Here is a 23,214-nt window from a genome sequence, read left to right on the forward strand (position 1 = left end):
GGACACCCAAGAAGCCAGGTTGTCCCAGGGCCCAAGATTTTAGCCGGGAGGAAAGGGAAGGGGCATTAACTCTTTCGGGTCGCCGTGGCGCCACGAAGGACTCTGAGATAGTAATACGAAGTGACGCGTCAAACTCTGCAAGGAAATTGCAGGGAGGTGGAGTCCTAGAATTATGTTCTAAACACAAGATGTTATTTAGTACCGAGAAATCGTTGGCAGAAAACTCCAGGGAAAGGGCCCGAGATGTGGTCGGCGGGTGTTTTGTTTTATTACTTCTTGCTTCCTTCTCCCTCGAAATTGTTCCAGTACAGCTTCCTGGCCCATTTCTTGAAGCAGAGGCCAAGGCGCCCTCACCTCCCGGGGAGTTTCCCGCGCCCTCCTGGAAGGGGTCCGGGAGAGACTGGTGGTTCTGGGACCCGTCCCCTTTCGGTGCTGTACTCCTCGGACAATGGGAGGGGGAACCGAGGACGGGGAGACAGCCTACGTTCGGGATACGTCGAAAAAATCCAGTGGTTGCCCATCCAACCCCACATCGAACAGAAAGTCCTCCCCATTGGGTTTAAGGTAGTCCTCCACCTTGCCCCCTTCGTACTCTGGCTGGCTTCTCTCCTTCTACAACCCAGCCGGCACACTTCGCTAACCTTCTCACCGGTCCTCCATCTCGCCTGCCTCGCCTCGATATCTCCTGTCTCGCTGCCGACCCCTCGCCCGCGTCCCGCCTCCGTCCTGGAATGCCCTCCCTCCTCCAGTCTGGCAGACGACGACTCTCCCCGCCTTCAAAGCCTTACTGAAGGCCCACTCGATCATTTAATCGTATCGACTGGGTGCTCACTGTGCGCAGAACACTGTTCTAAGCGCCCGTACCAAGCGGGAGAGGGCAGGTAGATCTAGAAGCTAGAAGGCTCAGATGTCGACCAGGGAGCGGGTTGACCTCGGGGTGCAAGGGTGGGCTAGGAGGAGGCGGCGAGAGTTGGTGGAAAGAGCTCGGGGTCAGGACACCTGGGTTCTAATCCTCATTCTGCTACTGGCCTGCCGTGTGACTCTGGGCAAGTGCTATTTCATTTTCATCTGGCTGGAGGCATCATCGGGAAACGGTCAATAACCCCTTCCCGGAGAGCCTGCCCGGGAGCGTAATGCAACGCTCTCTAAAGCATTCTAAAGCTTGGAAGCAGCGTGGCTCGGTGGAAAGAGCGCGGGCTTGGGAGTCAGAGGTCCTGGGTTCGAATCCCGGCTCTGCCACTTGGCAGCTGGGGGCCCGGGGGCAAGTCACTTCACTTCTCTGGGCTTCAGTGACCTCATCTGTAAAATGGGGATGAAGACTGTGAGCCTCACATGGGACAACCCGATGACCCTGTATCCACCCCGGCGCTTAGAACAGTGCTCTGCACATAGTAAGCGCTTAACAAATACCGACATTATTATTAAAGGTCCGACTGGGCCTGGGATTCCCTGATAACTCAGGGGTCTGAAAGTAGCGGATACCTGAAAACCCTGGAGCCCCTCAGCTCTCTCATTTTCGAGGACTTCGAACAATCTGTAGTTTTGCTACCGTTATTCTACGCCCAACATCATTTTTCAAAATTCCTTAATGGATCTCTAGAAAAACAGTTTTCTAAATATCGTCCCTTCAAGCCAAACTATGGAAATTTTAGCCACCTCTTCCCCGCCCCCGATGCAATTTCCCCTCTGACACAGATCTCGGTGACTGGGAACGCTGAGATCCACAGAGGGTCTTGTCTTTTGGAGAAACGATTTTTAGCCTCCCTGAGCCTTTAGTCACCGAAATGCCCGATGCTTGCTGGAAGTCCGGTTGCCACGGCGACGGAACGTGGATCAACAGAAATGGAGTGGGGTGCTCTGAAATGATCCGTTTTCACAGCGAAGCTGCGATGGGCTGTTTTGGAAGAATCCGTTCCCATGACCCTGATTTCCGGCGAATGGATTTATTTCCCCCAGAGTTTAGTGAAGAAAAGCTCTCGGAGGTTCTTAGCATTTAGGTGGAGGGATGTTTATCAATCAGCAGTCTCCCCCGACCCAACCCAAGTGGACCGAAAGCTTGGAGGAAAATTCTCCTGCACTGACGATTGTTTTTACTTTCCAGATAACAGCCCGGCCCCAGGACTCGCAGAAAAAGAGAAAGAGAGGCCGGCCTGGCCTAGCGGAAAGGACGCCGAGAGTCCAGAGACCGGCGTTTGACTCCCAGCTCTGTCTCCGGTCCGTGGTGTGACGTTGGGAGAGTCGCTTAACCTTTCCGGGCGTCGGTGTGGGGGATACGATACTCGCTCTCTCTTCCTCTTGGACTGCGAGCCCGTGTGGGACAGGGACTGTGTTCGGTCTCACTGTATCTAACTCAATTCACGGCGTCCAGTAGGTACCTAATAAAGGATTTAAAAACCACCCCCAACCAAACTGCTAAGGCAGAGAAAGCGCAGAGACACGTGATCCAGTGGTTTGCTGCAGGCAAATTGAGGCCTGCTTCATCCAGGACAGGCCCTCTTTCACACTGTTCTTCAGAGAGAGCGATGTCCCAGATTTTCTTAGCCGTCTCCACCGGTGCTGGATCATCTCAATAGGCGTCCTGCCCGGTCTTGTGTTCGAGCAAACTCTCCCCTGCAGCGATCTGAACCCGTTTCCTCTCGCACGTCACCGCTAGTGACTTGGCAGCCCCAGCTCCGCCGACGACCTCCTGTGTGACCTAACCTCTCTGGGTTTCGATTTCCTCATCTGGGAAATGGGTATATGATCTCCGTCCTACCTCCCTCTTCGACCGTAAGCCACCATGAAGGACGGGAACTGGGCCCGATCTTGTAACCTGTATTTACCTCAGGCCTCGGCACACAGAGAGCACCTAACAGAAGACGCTATTAGTAAAATTTCCCTTCCGACTGCGTCACCGATACCCACTCCCCGAAGCCGAGGCTAGGCTGAAGAATTCCCTAGAGTGCTGCTCTTCAGGCAGTCGTACGATCTCTCCCATCTTTCCTCCGTTCAGGAAATTGCTCCGTCATCACGGAACGTTCTGAGCAGAATAAATCTAGCTGGGGAGGAACGGCGTCGTCTGTCTCCGCTTTGCTCGAGTCCTTTCGCCGGGGGGGGGGGGGGGAGTTCATCAAGAAAGGGGGGGCTTCCCTGTTCAAAGAGGACGAGGTTCACGCCTAAGTTGGGGGCGATGGCTCACGGGAGAGCCAGGAATGGCCAGAAATGGCAGCGGGAGAGGACCCGGTCCTGGCCATTTACTTGTCCGGGATAATTGGGTGAAGATCCCTGCACGAAGTAGAGGCGGTTCTGCCAGGGCACGCATCTTCACTACCCTATTTGGCTAAAATGCGCTGAAAGGACTGGGGCCAGTTCTCCCCACGGTGTGAGTCCGTTCTCATCCAAAAGGATCCACGAGTTGGCCCAAGTAATAATAATAATGTTGGTATTTGTTAAGCGCTTACTATGTGCAGAGCACTGTTCTAAGCCCTGGAGTAGATACGTGTCCCACGTGCGGCTCACAGTCAATCCCCACTTTACAGATGAGGTAACTGAGGCACAGAGCAGTGAAGTGACTTGCCCACGGTCCCACAGCTAACCAGTGGCAGAGTCGGGATTCGAACCCATGACCTCTGACTCCCAAGCCCGGGCTCTTTCCACCGAGCCATGCCGCCCCACGAGGGACAACCTGATTGTAGACTGTAGATGCCCTGTGTCTACCCCGGCGCTTAGAACAGTGCTCTACACATAGTAAGCGCTTAACAAATACCAACATTATTATTATTATCATGGCAAATAGAGCCGGTGGCGGAAGACGTGGTCGGGTGCTGTGTATTTTGCACGCAGTAAGAGCTCCACGAATACAGCTGGTCGACTGACTGATTGGTCAAGCTGGTGGAAAGAGCCCGGGCTTTGGGGTCAGAGGTCATGGGTTCGAATCCCGGCTCGGCCACTTGTCACCTGTGTGACTGTGGGCGAGTCACTTCACTTCTCTGCGCCTCAGTTACCTCATCTGTAAAATGGGGATGAAGACTGTGAGCCCCACGTGGGACAACCCGATTCCCCTGTGTCTACCCCAGCGCTTAGAACAGTGCTCTGCACATAGTAAGCGCTTAGCAGATACCAACATTATTATTATTATTAGTTTGCATCTACCCTAGCGCTGAGTACAGTGCCTGGCACATAGTAAACGCTTAACAAGTACCATAAAAGACCAAACCAAACCAAAATATGGTGGCCGCTGCTCCGCTCTCCACCGGACCTGTTTATGTCCCGGGAGCCTGTTTACAGCGTTGATCTAGAAAACACCGCAAGTTCAAGTGCTCCAGATCTATCCCTTTTTAATTCTCAAAAAGTCCTTGCATCACTAGAAGGGAGAAGGGAAAACTATCAGTGTTTTACAGATGAGTCATTGGTATTTACTGAGCGCGTACTGTGTGCCGAGGACTGTACTAAGGCCTCGGGAGTGTACAGTGCAACAGAGTTCCCTGCCCACGCCGAGTTTACAGTCTAGAGTGGGAGACAGACATTTATAATAATGATAACGTTGGTATTTGTGAAGCGCTTACTATGTGCCGAGCACTGTTCTAAGCGCTGGGGAGATACAAGGGGATCAGGTCGTCCCCCGTAGGGCTCACAGTCTTCATCCCCATTTTACAGATGAGGTCACTGAGGCCCAGTGCAGTGACTCGCCCGAAGTCACCCAGCTGCCAAGTGACGGAGCCGGGATTCGAACCCATGACCCCGGGCTCCCAAGCCCAGGCTCTTTCCACGGAGCCACGCTGCTTCTCTGAGTACCTAAGTGCCGCGGGGTGAACGCCAACCGGCCGAAGGGGCGCAGATCCAAGAGCGTAGATGAGGCAGAAGGGAGAGGGAGCCGGGGAAATAATAATAATAATAATAATAATGTTGGTATTTGTTAAGCGCTGACTGTGTGCAGAGCACTGTTCTAAGCGCTGGGGTAGACAGAGGGGAATCAGGTTGTCCCACGTGGGGCTCACAGTCTTCATCCCCATTTTAAAGATGAGGTAAGTGAGGCACAGAGAAGTTAAGTGACTCGCCCACAGTCACACAGCTGACAAGGGGGCAGAGCCGGGATTTGAACACGTGACCTCTGACTCCAAAGCCCGAGCTCTTTCCACTGAGCCACGCTGCTGCAAAGGCGGGCTTAAATCGGGGACGGCCTCTGCAGATGGGGAAACTGAAACCCAGAGGGACTAAGAGACGCAGCATGGCATAGTAGGTAGCCCACGGGCCTGGGAGTCAGAAGGCCATGGGTTTTAATCCCGGCTCTGCTACCTGTCTGCTGTGTGACCTTGGCAAACTCACTTCACTTCTCTGGCCTCAGTTACCTCTTCTATAAAACGGGAATTAAGACTGTGGGCCCCGTGTGGGGCAGGGATTGTGTCCGACCTGACGACCTTGTATCTACCAACAGTGCTTGGCACATAGTAAGTGCTTAACAGACACCATTACTGTTATTATTATTACTCAGGGACCCTGTTCAGGCCCCAGTAAGAGAGTGGAGGAGGGGAGGTTGGATCACAGGTTGACTTCACTAGTTTCTGCTCACGCTGCATCTTTAAACACCTAAAGAATGACAGGCTCCCCGAACAGTTCATCTTTAGGGGAATAAAGGGAACTCTTTTATTTTTTAAAAAACTAGGCACAATAATATATTGTATTGCTTTATTTCCTTCAGGAGGGTGGACTGTGGAAACCGACAACTCGGTGCGTGGGGCAATTTTCTCTTTGACTGGGCCATTTTGTACTTCCATGGAACTGAGAAATGGCCAGCAGAAGCAGATGGGGAAAAAAACAACAACCCAAACTCCACAAACAGTGAAAGGGACGCGTGGCTATTATCAGCACAAGGAGGTTTGGGGCAAATAATAATAATGTTGGTATATGTTGAACCCTTACTACGCGCAGGGCACTGTTCTAAGCGCTGGGGTCGATACAGGGTAATCAGGTTGTCCCACGTGAGGCTCACAGCAAATAAAGTCTAATTGCCATTCAGGTGGGTGGCGGGGAGACTGGACCCCGGTGTTCCAGTGTTTGAATTCTCATCCAGTCAATAATGATAATAGTATGTGTTAAGCACTTATTATGTGCTAAGCACTGTTCTAAGCGCTGGCGAAGATACAAGATAATTGAGTTGGACGCAGTTCCTGTACCACATGGGGCTCACAGTCTTAATCCCCGTTTCACGGATGAGGTAAGCGGGGCCCAGAGAAGTGAAGTGACTGGCCCAGGGTCACACAGCAGGCAAGTGACGGAGCTGGGATTAGAACCCAGGTCTTTCTGACTTCCAGGCTCGTGCTCTATCCACTAGGCCATGCTGCTCCGCACCAGCCCAAGCTGTAGAACAGCCTGGGAGTCCCCCAGCTCATCTGGTTATGGGTGAAGACTAGGTTTTCTCTGGAGTTTTCCGTGGGGCCCGGAGGAAAATTGTTCTGGAGATGGGGGTCAGTTGGGCGATCTCCGGAATATTCGAGACATCCCAGAGACGGTCAACACCTTTTCTATGCCAAGCACTTGGCAATGGCTCGGAGTCTCTTTGCCCCGTTCCTCCCTCGTGTTATCGGCCACCTCCTCCGGGTGGCCTTCCCTGATGAATTCCCTCCATCCTAAAATGTACCAATCCCAGTAGCTCACTTAGCACCTAGGTGAGCTGTGTGACCACAACAGACCGCTCCCCAGCCTTGACCTCTAACATCCAGGGAGGGCTGGGTATTAGTATTATCGTTATTATCACCACTATTATCATTATTATTGTTCTTATCATCATTATCATAAAGGCATTTAAGTGCCAAGCACTGTGTTACACACTGGACTCGATGCGAGATAATCAGAGGGGACCCAGTCCCCGATATACCTCCCCTTGATTCTATTTATCGCTATTGTTTCTGTCCGTCTGTCTCCCCCCATTAGACTGTGAGCCCGTCGATGGGCAGGACTGTCTCTATCTGTTGCCGATTTGTCCGTTCCAAGCGCTCGGTACAGTGCTCTGCGCATAGTGAGCGCTCAATAAATACTATTGAATGAATGAATACAATAGCGTTCACATCTAGCAGGCAAGGAGAGCAGGTGTCTCATCCCCATTTTACTGATGAGGAAAATGAGGCCCAGAGATATTAAGTGACTTGCTCTAGGTCACACAGGAGGCCGTCAATGGGGCTGGGCCTAGAACCTGGGGCTTCTGACCCCCCGTCACTGGCTTTCCCCCCAGGCCGTGTTGCCTCTCCCCGTTGTCTCTGGGGTCCTTTTAATTTTCCAGGGTTGAACTCTGTCCCCCCGGGTTGGACAGTCAGAGGGGGGTTTCGGTAGATCGAGCCCTCCACCTGGATCGGTGTCCAGTTCATGGGCGGCTCTGGGGATTTATTCCCCAGAAAGGCAGGCCCAGGCTCGATGAACAGCTCTAGCCAGTTTTCACCCTCCCGTCGGCCTCCGACGCCGCTCTGGGCCTTGCCGAGGATCTGTCCCTTTTTCCTGGTCCCGTGGGAACGTTTTACGGTTGGCTCCTCTTTGGTCGAGGCAGAACCACGAAAGCCAAGGGCTGGGACACGTCGACCCGGTGACCCCACAGCCCCGAGTCTAAAAACACCAGACGCGCTCTCCTCCGTCCCCTCGCTCAACGGCGGCTTTTTCGCTCGCTTCGGCCCCTCGCCCTCAGATGGGAGGGGTTGTCCTTGAGCCGGGCGGTTGACTCGTTCTCTCCTTCGTGACTTACGGAGCTCCCTTCTATGCTACAGTCTCGCTGAGCCTCTTCGGAGTCCCTCCGAGCCCTGGCACCCGAGGTTTCGTCTCGGGGCCGCCGACTGGGGGCAGGCTGTTTGGGTGGGAGTGCAGTGTTTTGCACACGGGAACCGACGAGGGTCCTCCCTGAGCCCACTGCCCTTTCCGCACAGTCGGGTTGGGCGGAGTGTCCTGCCAAAGTCCCTGCCGTGTGCCCTCCCTACAGGGGGCAGGTCCCCCGGGCTCCCGTCTTGGCCGAGTTACGGCAGCTGCTCAGTTTGTCAGCCCTCCCCCGCTCGCAGTCTTCTTGGCACCCCACCCACTGCGTAGTTACTGATCTCCGACCCGACACGATGGATCGATCGACTTGACGACTGGCTCCCGAATGCAGGAGGAGCTGCCATTCGGCCGAAGGAAGGGAGGATCGTTGGCCCCGGCCGCCCCGGCCCTTGCTCACGCCCCTCCGGTTCCCGGAATCCCCGCTTTCTTCCTGCCATTCGTCCTGGCTCGCGGTTTCCCCCCACCTTGGCCTTCTTCTGCTTTGGGGGCCACTTTCCTCCTGGCCCAATTAGCCCTGGAGCCGGCAACATCGGCGGGACCTAAGGGACAAAACCCTAGGAGGCGAGAGGTGCGTGCCGGATAGCCGGGCCTGCTTTTCCCATCAGAACCGACGGACTTTTCCTGACAGAGTCTCAGCTAGCTGCCGGGATTGGGAACGGGCCCTAAGACGCTCTCTGCATTTCCGCTGTCCGTAGCCCGCCGGAACCCCGCCATTCCTCCCCCCGACTTTATCTTGCTCCGTCGCTGGAGCTGAGATCCTGGTCTGGGGGAAGGAAGTGGAAGGGATAAATCAGGCCGGGGGAGAGGGCTGAGGGAATCGGGAGAAACTGAAGAGAACGGCCAGGAAGAGAACTGAGGCTACTGGGGGGTACATTTCTATAATCGCATCTATTTGTATTGATGTACGTCTCCCCGCTCTAGAAGGAAATGTCACTGTTTATTTTTGCACTGTACTTTCTCAAGTACTTAGTACAGTGCTCTGCACACAGTAAGCGCTCAATTAATGCGCCTGAATGAATAAACGAAAGGATGACCGGGGGGAAGAGAGCGGAAATGGGTCCACTCTTGCAGTGATCAGTATGTGTACCCCAGGGTAGAAGAAAAAAAAAAAACCTGTGGAAGCACGTTGCTGAATGGAAACATAAATACCAACGTAGAATCAGATTTTCCAGATCAGTTTGGCTTTTTTTTAAACGGTATTTGTTAAGCACTTACTCTGTGCCAGGCACTGTACTAAGCACTGGGGTAGATGCAAGATAATCAGGTTGGAAACAGTCCTCGTTCCACAGGGGGGGTTCACGGTCTTAATCCCCATCGTACAAATGAGGGAACTAAGGCACCGAGAAGTGAAGTGACTTGGCTGTCACACGGCAGGCACGCGACGGAGCCGGAATTAGAACCCAGGTCCTTCTGTCTCCCGGGCCTTTGCTCTATCCACTAGACCACGCCGCTTCGACAAACCGTTCCCCCCTCATCACTCGCTTTAAGTTTTGCCATTTCCAGCATAAGTCCAAAGCCTCACTGGGCACCGATAGGCTGACCGACTCTTTTTAATCCTATACCACCCAGTTTTAAAGCGGAGCTGTACGGAATGAGTTGGGCAAAGTGAAGCACCGTACTCTAGGAAAAGAAGCAGGCGGAACATCGATAAAAAGACGCAGCGAGAGATACAAGATAACAGAAGCCAGGGACCAGAGAGGGGTAGAGGCACAGGGAGACAGACATACACGTCACATCATGTCAGACACAAGACCCATTCTTAGACCAAGTTTAAAAATTGGTGCTAAAAAAAAAAAAAAATGTTTCCCGACTGTGAAAACGTACAATCAATCCAATAGCAAAACAAGGCAGACATCATGTAATGAAAATAAGTACGCTCATATAGATTCGGTAACGACAAGAATGAGTTGGAGGGGAAGGGAGTGGGTTCTAAACTGAGTTGAATTACGTGAAACGAAGGGGGAAGAGTGAAAGAAAGAGAATCAAACGAACCCACGGACAAGAAAGGATCGTCCCGGGGTGTCCGGCGTGATAGGATTCGGGCTTTTCGGGTCAGTCAGTAAAGTGTGCATTTTAAAAGGAAGAATGACACCATAAAAAATGAGTGAAAGCCTGGAAGGTGGAACTCCTAAGGAAAGAGAGAGAAAAAAAAAAGAAGCAGAAGGAAAGCTGAGGGTGGGAGAATCTGAAGAAAGGAGCTGACTAAAGAACCTGGGTCAGATTTACTTTCTTATTTTGTGGTTCTGGAATTTGAAACTAAATCAATCAGTCAATCAATCAGTTGGCTCAGAGCCCACTGGGTCCACAGCCCCATATTAAGCACTTGAGAGTATATGCAGCACCTGGGGAAACACATTTACGTTCCTGGGTTCGCTGGGGGTATTTTGCTTAGTGAATGCTTTCCTTCTACATTCCAGAATCCTCTTGAATTGGCCTAGTTCCCCGACGACACAATTTTGAGAAGGAAGACGGGGTTGGCTGGTCACTGTCCCGGCGAGGGGGCGGATTCCTCACAGCCCCTGGGCTGCAAGACTGGAGATGTGGTCAGCTTCAACACCCTGGGAACCAGCCTTCCATTGAAAGACGGCCTGAAGTAAATCAGAACGCTTCAGGTGCGTGATAAGTGTTTCCCGGTAGATGCTAATGGACGCCGGTAATCTGGACTCATTATGAAAAATGGCATAATCCCGCCACTCTAGTCTCCATTTATGGGGCTTTCCAGATCAGCGGAGGCCGTTGGGAGAATGAGGCCATCGCAAGGTCCAACTAAGTATCTCACCTCAGCTCACCCAGCTCGTTACGTCGTCGTGAACTGGGGGGGGGGCACAGTGGATCGAGGGCCACGGTGAATTTGGGGCCGCAACGGATTGAGGGCTAGGATGGTGGGGGGGGAAGGTGCAGTGGGGTGAAGTGGACATCACGGTTCAGGTCTCCATGAACCTGACCCCTCTCTTTGGACAATGAGTTTTGAGAAGAGGCCAGGGAAGAGGAAAACCACCCTTTGGAGAAATGAAGCAGATTCCTACTGAACACTATAAAAGGAATGTCTCCGAGTGGGAGGTAGAGCTTAACAGATAGCTCCCTAAGTGGTTTTTTTTTCTTAAAAGAAAGCGTTTAGCAGCATTTGGCAGGAACTGCAAAAAAAAAAAATTCTCTTATCTTTTCTATTTTTTGGGGGGCAATTACGCATATACAAATCATCTTCAGGATCTGTGACTAAGCTGTGGGAGGAGAGGAAGGGTAACTGTTTTCTCTCCTGTTGGCTTGTGGTTTTGAATGCCGACGAGTTTGAGGGGGAACTAAATCAGAGATGCCGTTTCGCCAGAGAGCCACGGCTTTCACGGCGAGGGACGGACGACGGTGTTGCTCCCTGCCCTGGCAAATAAGTATCCCTGCCAGAGGCAGATGCTGTCCCGGCGACTTGGATTCTGACCGCCTTTCCCGAGCTGGAAGGCGGAGCCGGCCCCGGCGCTTCTCCGTCTACCCTTTAGCCCTGAAGCTCGGCACTGCCGAGGCCCGCGACGGACCGGTGTGGGAGGGGTCCGTTGCCTCCGCCCGAAACGCTGTCACGCCTCGGTCCTGACGTCAGTCACACATCGCCGACTGTTATCGCGGGTCGGAGGTCGACCTGTCCAACTTTCCGTCTTCAATCTACGGCTCGAACAATCGACTGTCCCTGTTGAGCCGGATGCCTGGGGTCTGAAGCCCGAGCCGTCGTCATCCTTCTTCTCAGTAATGGCATTACTACTGACCGCTGGGTGACTTTTTCGGGCCGAGATTAGATTTCGCCCCAGGCCTGGATGAGTTGGATGGAAACCTAGGAGCGGGAAGCGTTCGGGAGGCGGGGCTACTAATGACGTGCCCGACGGAGACTTTTCAAGAAAATTCTAGAAGGGATGTGTGAGAGCCCCTCCAAGATCTGGAAACAGTCTCTATTCTCTTTCCGACGCTGACCAGACTTGACTGTTCTCCTCACGTCCCGGTCAACTCCCCCCCACCTCCCCGTTCCCTAGCCAGGAGCCGACCTCGACCAGGGGGACCTCGTCGTACGGAACGGGTCCCACTCATAAATGTCGTTCCCAGACGGACGCGGGGAGCGGTAGCCCTTGTTTTTGCCCTCGCCCGCCTCCTTTGTTCCCTCTCCGCTGACCCAAATAATCCATGCTTCGTGCTCGCCCATCATTGTGCGATCCGGGACAGCCCCGCCGGGCTTTGTCGAGGGGAAGGAAGAAGCGGGATCGCTCTGGCCCAGCCTTGTCTGCGACCTTTTGGGCCAAAGCGGCATTGTCCTCTGGGTTCGGGAGAGCCCACAGGGAAGCCGGGGCCTTCCGTGGGGTTCCCCGTACACTTCTCGGTGCGATTTCAGAAAGGGTTGAGGCTCTGAGGTGAATCGGTCCTCCCCGTCGGCCGGGCGACGAGAGAGGCTCCTCGCTCTCCCCACCTCCCCGAGAAGCTCCGGGCCGGGTGTTCCTGTCTGTCAACAGTCGGCAACCGGGAGAGGGAAGTCATCATTCAACGTTATTATAATAATAATAACGGTGGTATTTGTTAAGCCCTTACTCTGTGCCCAGCACTGTACTAACCGCTGGGGTGGATGCGAGCAAATCGGCTTGAGCACAGTCCCTGTCCCTTCTTAGGGTTCCCAGGCTTCATCCCCATTTTACAGATGAGGTAACTGAGGCCCAGTGAGGTTAAGTGACTTGCCCAAGGCCACACAGCAGACAGGTGGCGGAGGCGGAATTAGAACGCATGACCTTGTGACTCCGGGGCCTGCGTCCCATCCGCTACGCCACGCTGCTTCGTCAGTCAGTCGGTGGTGAAGACAACTGCCCGGCGGGCCGCGCTCCTACCACCTCCGCCGCCAGGCTTCTTCGGCGTCGGACCCGTCCCCGGGATGGGGATTTCAATACGAAACCTCCCCTTCGCTTGGGGGTCCGGGAGCTTGTTCTAAATTGTGGCCGAGGCCTGGCCGTGGGCTTGAACAAAGACTTCACTGGAGAATTTTATCGAGAAGCGTGTGGGAGGGACGACTCTTCCAGAGCCATAAGCTCTCCTGGAGACAATTATGAAACGGGTGTGCTGGGAAGAGCGGGAGAGTGAGGGGGAGGTTAATGGTGGGGGGGACGGGAGGGGTAAGTTAGAAGCCCAACAGCTCCACCGAGCACGTTGGGCGTGATCCGGGGGATCCTGCCCCATTCCTGAAAAGTCTCCGGTAGGACCGGAGAGGGACTGGCCGCCTCTCGGAGGCTCCCTGAGGGTTCCTGCTGCAGTTCCGCCCCCCTCACAAACTGCCAGGCTCCAGGGGCTGCCAGGAGGGGCCCGGCTTGCGGGATCCGGGTTACCCAGGAGGCGGAGGCGCCATAGGCCCCCCTGCCTGGGTGCTGGTAGAGCAGAGTGTCACGGAGCGGGTTGCCGGGTGCTGTCGGCCGGTGCGTCTGCGCTGTGCCTGCTGAGGGTCTGAGTGTGTGCATTCAGGTGGGCGGGGGCCTGTATGTCACTCCTGTCCCTTGCCTGCTCTTTGCTCCCCATCTCTCTTAGTGCTCGTGTCACGTTGTCCTCTTTGCCTAGCCATCCGCCTCCATCCTTTTTTGTCCCTTTTTTTTCTCTCTTCCCCCCCATCTGTGTGCGTGTGTCTGTCTCTTTCTGGTTTCCTTCCCTAGGTTTTCGGCCCCACCCCTCGGAGGCCCCATTCTGCGTCCTACTCTCTGACCTCCCCAAAATATAACCACCGTCACCTTGCGCCGACGGGACATCGGTCCTTCAGGCTGGGGACGATGTCTACCAACGCTACTGGACTGTACTCTCCCAAGCACATAGTACAGTGCTCTGCGCACAGTAAGCACCCACTAAATACCATTAATGAAAGAGTATTAAGTGCCGAAGCACTGTGCTAAGGGCTGAGGAAGACACGAGACGAGCAGAACAGTCTCCAAAGGGGATCTGGCGGGAATTTTGTGATGGACGGGGAACGTGCCTATCAATTCTGTTATATCGTACGCTCCCGGGCGCTGAGTACAGTGCTCTGCGCACAGTAAATGTTCAATAAATACCATACTTTGATTGATAGCGAGGAATCACGCTGGGAGCAGGAAGTCAGCCCTGGAAAGTTTTCAAACTCAACTACCTTCCCGTGGCCCTCCGCCGGCTCAAACACTTTGCCCGGCTTCTACAGGTTGCCCCGCTGTCACATAAAAAGGGGAGAAGTGGAGTGTTAATACTTTTTAATGGGGAAGGAGTCCGTTGAGCGCTCAGCCGAGTTACGCTGGATCGGGACCGAGGGAGAAGGCTGCAGGAAAATCATTAGTCCTTACGCTTCGTTACGGGAAAACGGCCCTAAAGGGAGGGCTCGCCTAATAATGACTGCGCGAGCTGGAAGGCTCTCCGCCGCTCTTAGAGGAGTGGAGGGAGGCATTAGCTGGGAGGGTTGAGCAGATTTGGGCTTAAGGCCGTCTGGCGGGCCGACGGCCCCGGTGTCTGGCTCCTCCACTCCCGATAACGTGTGATTTAGGTCACGGATGGAGAGCCGGATGGCGCGGGGGCCTGGCGGGAGAGGAGGGAGATGGGGGAGATGGAGAAATGAGGGGCGGCCCCGAGGCTCGTCTCCTGAATTCGCCAGAGAGGAAGCTGTCCTGGGAGCGGGGGCGAGGGGGTGGGGGCCGCAGCTGGATCCCCCAGGGGTTGCCGAGCGAGCGGGGGATTTCGGAAGCGGGACCGAGGCCTGAGACTGTGGAAGGGGAGGCTTCAGGCCCACTCGTTCATTCGATCCTATGTACTGAGCGTCTCCTGGGTGCAGAGCACTGTACTAAGTACTTGGGAGAGTACACTATAACCATCAACAGGCAGATTCTCTGCCCACAGCGAGCTTACAGTCTAGAGGATGAGCTCACAGTCCAGAGGCCCCTGGTTTCGCTACAGAAGGCGGACCCAGGGTCTGAAGCTGGGGGTTTCCATCGGTCAGAGGGAGAGATGACCTTGACCTTCATGGATTCGGCAGCCCTTTTAACCCAAACGTTGGCTCTCCGGGCCTGTCCGAGCTCGTCCCTTGCTCAGAAGTGAAGCGTACGGCCTGAAGGTGGTCCCTGGCCGGGACTGCCCGGGCTGACTCAGTCACCTTTGGGGCGCTGGCCACGGACCGGTCAAGAGGACAGCTGGGAGACCCTGCCCTGACCTCCACCCTCCTCTCCTCCCAGCAACTGAACTCCTTCCTCTTCTCATGCTTCCTTAAATTGGGAGCAATTTGAGGGCAGGGACGGCATTTTTATTTTTTAACTTAATAATTAGTATTGCTTGCTGGGTGCCAAATTCCGCACTGAGCACTGGGGCAGAGACAAGGTAGTCAGATGGGGCACAGTGGGAAGATGCTCTGGGAGCCAGGAGACCTGGGTTCTAATCCCGGCTCTCGGGCAAGTCGGTTAACCCTTCTGAGCCTCAGTTTCCTCGTTGGCTCTCTCTCCCTCTTAGATTGTGAGCCCCGTGTGTGACAGGGATGCCATCTGATTTGATTCTCCTGTCAGCGCTTGGCACACAAAATCCCTTAGCAGCACCACATCTGAAATGACTCGAGTGCTGGCGTGGGCCCGAAACCCCAGAAGACTCCAATCTGACAGGTCTGGTTGTGGATACCGGTGAGGATAACAATCGAGCTTTTCTCCGAAGAAGAACGGAAAGTACTTCACAGACAAGAGTGCGTTAATCTTCACCCGGGGTGCCGACTGCCTTCAAACAGCTTCCCACAGTGAAGGAAGAGCGTTCGTGATGCTCCTCTAATGTAATGCGCACAGATGCTCCTTCCCTGGGAGTAGGAAATTAGAAATGGGATCTTCTCACTTTAAATTTGCAATTTAGTAACCTCCGCTTCCAATATTACCTCGGAGAGTGGAGAGGAGACGCTGAGAGCGACAAAGAGACGAGAGAGGTTGAAAATACAAAGTAAAGCAAACCCTGATATGTGTGGGGGGGGGGGGGGGGGGAATCTTTCCCTGGATGCCCTATATGGATTGAACGATTCTCACACTGTTATTGGTTTTGCTACCCTGGCATGGCAGTATGGCCTGGTGGAAAGAGCCTGGGATCCAAGTTCTGGTCCCAACTCAGCTGCTGGCCTGACTTGCAACCTCAGGAACGTCACTTAATCTCTCCAGGCCTCCATTTTATCATCTGCAAAATGGGGATGAGATATTTTCCCTCTCTCCCTTTTAGACTGGGAGCCCTGGGTTCTTCGCATCTATCCCAGTACTTAATATGTAGTAAATTCTTAATAAACATACTTAAGAATAATAAAGACAGTAAGTACCTCTGTAGTCACCCAGATAATTCAAAAAGTCCCTGCTTTTGCCCAATTTCCCCGACGATAGAGGAAAAAACAGGTGTTTGGCCCCAAATGAGCTGGATTTGCCAACTACACTGCTTGAATTCTCTGAATAATTTGCTTTTCTTTCCGCTCTGGTGTGTCTGTGTAGTCCACTCTTATTGTAAGCTTGTTGTGGACGGGGAATGTTTCTATTTATTATTGCATTGTCCTCTTCCTAGCTCTTAGTACAATGCTCTGCACGCAGTAAGCACTCAGTAAAGATGAATGAATGAATCGACCTCAGCACTTAGTACAATGCCTAGCACACAGTAAGAGCTTACCAAATATCAAAAAAAGAGAGAGAGAGAGAGCAAATGGGTGCCTGCGTGGATGTGGGGCAGGTGCACCCAAGCCCTGTCGGCTTCGGACCCCGAGAAGCAGTGAAGCCACCAACCCTCTGCCTTCTCCCATTCAGACCTGGCTTCCGTTCTGAACCCTGCGGCGGATCGGGCCAAGCTAACAAACATCCTTTTCTCGGTTTGGTCCGAATCCCTGAGCTAGGGTGAGGAAGGACTTTCCCGGGAAGTCCTCGAAAGTACCTCACCTCACTGATGAAGGGGGAAAAGGAACTTTACGCCTGTTTGGCTGCATCCTGAGGCCTGTCTGGGTAATGACTTTTGAGAGTTTGATCCTATGGGTCAAGAGCTGTTCATTTATACCACTCATCGTCCTATTCAGAACTTGATAAATTCTTCCTGGAGAGGCAAAATAATGCTACTGAAATATTGGGCCACTACTGGAGGGTGCCAACTAATCAAGGGTAGAATAATAATAATGTTGGTATTTGTTAAGCGCTTACTATGTGCAGAGCACTGTTCTAAGCGCTGGGGTAGACACAGGGGAATCAGGATGTCCCACGTGGGGCTCACCGTCTTAATCCCCATTTTCCAGATGAGGTAACTGAGGCACAGAGAAGTGAAGTGACTCGCCCACAGTCAGCTGACAAGTGGCAGAGCTGGGATTCGCACCCATGATCTCTGACTCCAAAGCCCGTGCTCTTTCCACTGAGCCACGCCGCTTCTATTCTGGCAGGGATCTGGAAGACCGAGAATAGCAACCCTGAGGAAGTTAGCCAGGGTTCTTCTCTGGGAAAAGAGTAACCTCCTATCGTGCAGGGAACGCGTCTGCTAATTCTGCTGCGCTGTGCCCTGCCGAGCGTTTAGTACGGTGCTCTGCACGTAGTAAGCGCTCGGTAAATACCACTGATTGATTGAAAAGAGCGGGCAATTGGGATTTATAGGGTCAAATTCAGATTTTTCAGACCTGCAGGTTCAACTTGGTGGGCTGCTGGCGCCACCTGGTGGATTCCCAGTAGCACCCCTCAAAACCGAATTCGATGCCCCCCGATTAATAATAATCAATAATGTTGGTATTTGTTAAGCGCTCACCATGTGCACAGCAGTGTTCTAAGCGCTGGGGGAGAGACAGGGTCATCAGGTTGTCCCACGTGAGGCTCACGGTCTTCATCTCCATTCGACAGATGAGGAAACCGAGGCCCAGAGAAGTCAAATGGCTTGCCCACAGTCACACAGCCGACAAGTGATTCGAACCCATGACCTCTGACTCCCCAGCCCGGGCTCTTTCCACTGAGCCACGCTGCTTCCCGTGATTAGCACAGGAGATTCGAACCCGGGACCCGGCGGAGGGGGGGGGGTCAGTCAGTCAATCGTATTTATTAATAATAATAATGTTGGTATTTGTTAAGCGCTTACTATGTGCAGAGCACTGTTCTAAGCGCTGGGGGAGATACAGGGTAATCAGGTTGTCCCATGTGAGGCTCACAGTTAATCCCCATTTTACAGATGAGGTAAGTGAGGCACAGAGAGGTTAAGTGACTCGCCCATAGTCACACAGCTGACAAGTGGCAGCGTCGGGATTCCAACCCATAACCTCTGACTCCCAAGCCCGGATTCTTTCCACTGAGCCACGCTGCTTCTCTATTTATTGAGCATTTACTGTGTGCAGAGCACTGTACTAAGCGCTTGGGAGCAAAGACACATTCCCTGCCCACAATAAGCTTACAGTCTAGAGGAGCTGGGAGGGGCAACCTTCCCCTTTCCCATTTATTCCCCATTTTTATTATTATAAAATGAAATTATAATATTTCAGTCGATTTATTTTGCCTCTCCGGGAAGAATTGATCAGGTTCTGTATAGGACGACGAGTGGTATAACTTAACAGCTCTCAACCCGTAGGATCAATATCTGTCCTCCCTTCCACTTAAACCGTGAGCCGGACGAGGGACGGGGATTGTGTCCGACCTGCTTATCACGTACCATCGGTGGTTTATTAGTATTATTATTCACGTACAACCATCCTCAGTAGTATTGGTGTTATTATTCATTCCCACCCGGCAGAAATGAACGGAAGGAAAATAACCGGACGTTGGGACCGAAACCAGCGCCCTGGTCTGGAAGAGAGAGAGAAAGGGGCACTCAAGTGAATGAGCAGATCCAGCGCCATTTTACGTACTCAGTTTTAATGGCTTTGGCCTGGACGTGAACTTCCTGTCGGAGCAGTGAAGGAAGACAACCGGCTATCTGCGCGGCCCGGCCCGGGTTCCAGGGGAGAGTCTAGATAAGACCAAGAAGTTCCTCAACGGATTCCACTGGGCCGGGGAGATGGGCTCGTCTTAACTGCAGCCATAAACGGGATTGGTTCCTAAAGACCTGGCCAGCCCCTCTAGTGCTGATTACGCGGATCTTGGCGGAGAAAACATCGATAAAGGCTTGGTGGTCTTACAGGCACTGAGGTGGGAAAGGGAGTCACCGAATCCTAGAATCTCAGGGTCCGGAAATTTCATCCATTCCATCGTATTTATTGAGCGCGGACTGTGTGCCGAGTACTGTCCTGAGCGCCTGTCTTTCTTACTCCTAACCTAGTGTTCCTTAAATTGGGGTTGGTGCCCTGGGGGTGCGGGAGGTGAGGCGAGAGGGAGACAGAAGAGAAGCTGGGTGACCTACAGGAAAGAGCTCGGGCCTGTGAGTCGGAAGGATCCCCCCCCCCCGATTCCCCAACTCCTCTGGACTGTAAGCTCACTGTGGACAGGGAATGTGTCTTTGCTCCCAAGCGCTTAGTACAGTGCTCTGCACGCAGTAAGCGCTCAATAAATACGACTGACTTACTGACCACCCCTCTCCGCCGGGTCCCGGATTCGAGTGTCCTGTGCTAATCACAGGAAGCACGTGAGGCCGGCTCTGCCATTTGCCTGCGGTGGGACCACCCTCAACTTTTCTTTTCTCAATTTCCTCATCTGTAAAATGGGGATGAAATGCCGGTTCCTCCCTCCTACTTAGATCTGCTTCTGATACACGTCAACTCTACCTACGCCAGTGCTTAGTAGAGTGCTTGGCACACAGACAGGGCTTAACAGATTATTACTGTTAGTTGAGTGGTGTTCGGAGACCGCAGCTTCAGGACCTTAGCACTTACCGTTACGGAAATACTTAATAAATGCCGTGAGGAAATCGAAGGGGGGTGAGCCCGTCTCCCCTGCTTCTCCTCCTTCCCTCATGACCTTAAAGAATTACTACATCTCCAAAAAGGGCAGCAAGTAGAGATCTGCCAGAGGAGCGGCGCGGCCTAGTGGGTAGAGCCCGGGCCTGGGAGTCAGAGGACCTAGGTTCTAATTCCAGCTCCTCCGTTTGTCTGCTGGGAAGCAACTCGCTTCACTTCTCTGTGCCTCAGCTATCTCATCTTTAAAATGGGGATTGACACCGTGAGCCTCACGAGGCGCACCGATTTTGATCTTGGGTCGATCCCAGTGCTTAATATAAGCGCCCGGCACACAGTACCTAACCGACGCCATAAAAACATTATCATTATTACACGAAAGGAGCCGCGGCGGGGACCCAGAGGTCCGGAGAAGTTTGAGAGTCATCGATACGAGTTAAAGTTTGTTTTTTAATTGGTGTATTGGCACCGGTGAGGCAACTGGGCTTATTGGTTAATGAACGTTCACTCCCGGCCACAGCTTAGCTGAGGCTGTTAAATTCTGGAGGAAAGATATTCCGGGAGTGAGAAGGAGGGAGCCACGCAAGCCAGCAGGTGTCTCACCTTTCCACAAGATGCGCGGAGAATATATTTTCTTGGACTTAGAGGGACCCTCCAAAAGTTAGACTTGGTTGTCCCGAGGTCGACCAAAACCTGGTTAATGGGGCATTCTTGGGGCATTACTTGATTAGGTTAGCCAGTCCTCTACTAAGCGCTTGGGAGACCACGCTACAACAGTCGGTAGACACGTTCGCCACCCACAAGGCGCTTACAGTCTCCAGGCGGAGACACGTTAAAATAAAATAAATTGCAGATACGTACATAAGAGCCTTGGGGCCGAGGGCAAAGTGGATAGAGGGTACAGGTCTAAACGCGTAGGCGACACAGAAGGGAGAGGGAGTAGGGGAAATGAGGGCGTAAGTGGGGAAGGCCTCTTGCAGGAGATTTGATTCGAATAAGGCTTCGGAGGTGGGATGAGTGGTGGTCTTTCCGACATGAAGGGAGAGTTCCAGGCCAGAGGGAGGATGTGGGCAAAACGTCGGCGTCGGCACGGACGAGGCTGAGGTACGGTGAGTAGGTTGGTGTTAGAGGAGCAGAGTGCGTGAGCTGGATTGCAGTAGCAGCGTGGCTCAGCGGAAAGAGCCTGGGCTTCGGAGTCAGAGGTCATGGGTTCGACTCCCGGCTCTGCCACTTGTCCGCTGTGCGACTGTGGGCAAGTCACTTTACTTCTCTGGGCCTCAGTTACCTCCTCTGTAAAATGGGGGTTAACCGTGAGCCTCACGTGGGACAACCTGATGACCCTGTATCTACCCCAGCGCTTAGAACAGTGCTCTGTACATAGTAAGCGCTTAACAAATACCAACATTATTATTAGGAAAGCAGCGAGGGAAGGGAGGGGCTGATTGAGTCCTTGATAGCTGCTGTGGTAAACGGAGGCACAAAGCACTGTACTGAGCACTGGGGGAGAGTATGGTAAAGATTAGCAGGGATGGTCCCTGCCCACAAAGAGTTTACAATCTAGCAGGGGAGAAAGACACCAAGATAGACAGGGAAGGAAGAGGGACTATGTATATGACTTACTGCTTGAGAAACCAGGTCGGTAAGACATGATCACAAGGGCTGTGGGAGGTTGTGTATGTGCCTCCCCCTCTCCTACCTTTCCACCATTTGGGGGGCTCCTAATCTCCTCTCTTCCCCCTCCTCTCTCCTCTCCCACCGGCCCCAGCTCGCTCCCCTCTTTCCCTCCCTCTCCAGCCTAGCAGCGTCGCCTAGTAGAGTATGGGGCTGGGAGTCAGAGGGTCTGGGTTCCGATTCCGGCTCCACCCCTTGCCTGCCGTGTGGCCTCGGGCAAGGCACTTCGCTTCTCTGTGCCTCAGTTACCTCATCTGTAAAATGGGGAGTGAGACCGCAAGCCCCATATCGGGCAGGGACTGTGTCCAACTCGAAGTGCTCGCATCCACCCCTGGGCTTAGTACAGTGCCTGACACATAGTAAACGCTTAACAGATACCACAATTATTATTATTATTATTAATTCTCCTGTTTGTCTCCTATTTACACTCTGAGTTACATGCAGGACAGGGACTACGCCCAACCTGAGTATCTTGATTCTATTCCAGGGCTGAGAGCGGTGCCTGGCGCTTAACAAATATTACAATTATTGCTATTATTATCCCCTCACGTTCCCCCACTGACCCCTAGCCCTTGAAAGAGCCTTGCGGTAGCTGATTTCTCATTCCCTTAGGATTCTGCTTCAGAGCTGAATCCAGCAAAGCTGAATGACCAAGGCCACGGCTGATGCATGAGGCCCTGGCCCTGCTCCAGGGCCTTGTGATTGGAGACTTTGTCCTGCTATTTGATAAGCGCAGCACACACCCACCACTGATAAAACGTGCCCAGGGGCTGCATTTATCAGTTTCGGACCTTTTCTATATTTGCTGCTCTAGGAATGAGCCCTCAGAATGACTCCTCAGGAATCAGCCTGGAGTCAGAGATTTTGGTGCAGAGGGATTCCGTGCTATGTTGCTTAAGGCACCAAGTATCACCCGGGATCGTGGAGAGTGGGAGAGGCGAGGCCGCAGAGGAGGAAAAGGAAATTCCCGCTCTCAGCCGCAGTCAATTCCTCAGGTCCGGAAGTCAGGTGGCGTTTGGGAGCCGGAGGCCGCGTGGATACCGCTGGATGCGGAAGTCGTTCGTGGCCTCGGAAAACCGGGGTTTATTCCCCCCTACATCACCCCGTTTGTGGCCCCACCCGATCCGGGAGTCACTGCTTCAAATCTGGGGGTGCAGTTCACAAAATCTTCCTGCCATCTGACCCAGACTCTGGGTCTGGGGGAGGGTGGTATAATAGCTACCTGTGGGATTTGTTAATAATAATGTTGGTATTTGTTAAGCGCTTACTATGTGCAGAGCACTGTTCTAAGCGCTGGGGGAGAGACAGGGTCATCAGGTTGGCCCACGTGAGGCTCACAATCTTAATCCCCATTTTACAGATGAGGTAACCGAGGAACAGAGAAGTCAAGTGACTTGCCCACAGTCACACAGCTGACAAGTGGCAGAGCCGGGATACGAAGGATGGGCAGGGAACACATCTGCTAATTCTGTCCGTATTGTGCTCTCCCAAGTGCTTAGTAGAGTGCTCTGCACATAGTAAGCGCTCAATAAATAGGGTTAATACTATGTGCCGAACCCTGTACTGCGGACTGTCGTAGGTGCGAGTTAACCAGGTAATGGGACTTCAATTCAATTCATTCATTCGACGGTATTTATTAAGCACTTACTGGGTGCACAGCACTGTGCTAAGCGTTCGGGAAAGCACACTACAACAATAAACGATGACATCCAGGCCTGGCTACCGGCATGGAGCCGGAGTGGAATACCGCCCAGGCCCTGTCTCGGGGAGGAGGGGGCGAACCCTGATGCGTGAGCTCTTTCCCAGCAAGTGGATCTGATTGCTGAGCCCAGGCACAACGAGGTTTACGTCATTTTTTCAGGGGAAAATCAATCGGCAGGCCGCCGGCCCTGTCCAGCGGGGTTATTAATGACCCTGGAGCTGGCTGATCATATTTGCACGGTCTTTCAATAAACAGTTTCAGCCAC

At 53.1% G+C, this 23,214-nt stretch overlaps 1 long non-coding RNA gene across 1 annotated transcript; it reads left to right on the top strand.

Annotated features, from left to right (window-relative positions):
* Positions 1-1,839: 1,839 nt before the first annotated feature.
* LOC114805824 lies at positions 1,840-2,404 on the top strand. The gene is made up of 2 exons (XR_003753852.2): positions 1,840-1,982; positions 2,102-2,404. It is a non-coding gene; the product is annotated as an uncharacterized LOC114805824 (long non-coding RNA).
* The last annotated feature ends 20,810 nt before the right edge of the window (positions 2,405-23,214 follow it).

Source organism: Ornithorhynchus anatinus, chromosome 20, assembly GCF_004115215.2.
Source record: "Ornithorhynchus anatinus isolate Pmale09 chromosome 20, mOrnAna1.pri.v4, whole genome shotgun sequence".
In the NCBI taxonomy this organism is placed as follows: Eukaryota; Metazoa; Chordata; class Mammalia; order Monotremata; family Ornithorhynchidae; genus Ornithorhynchus; species Ornithorhynchus anatinus.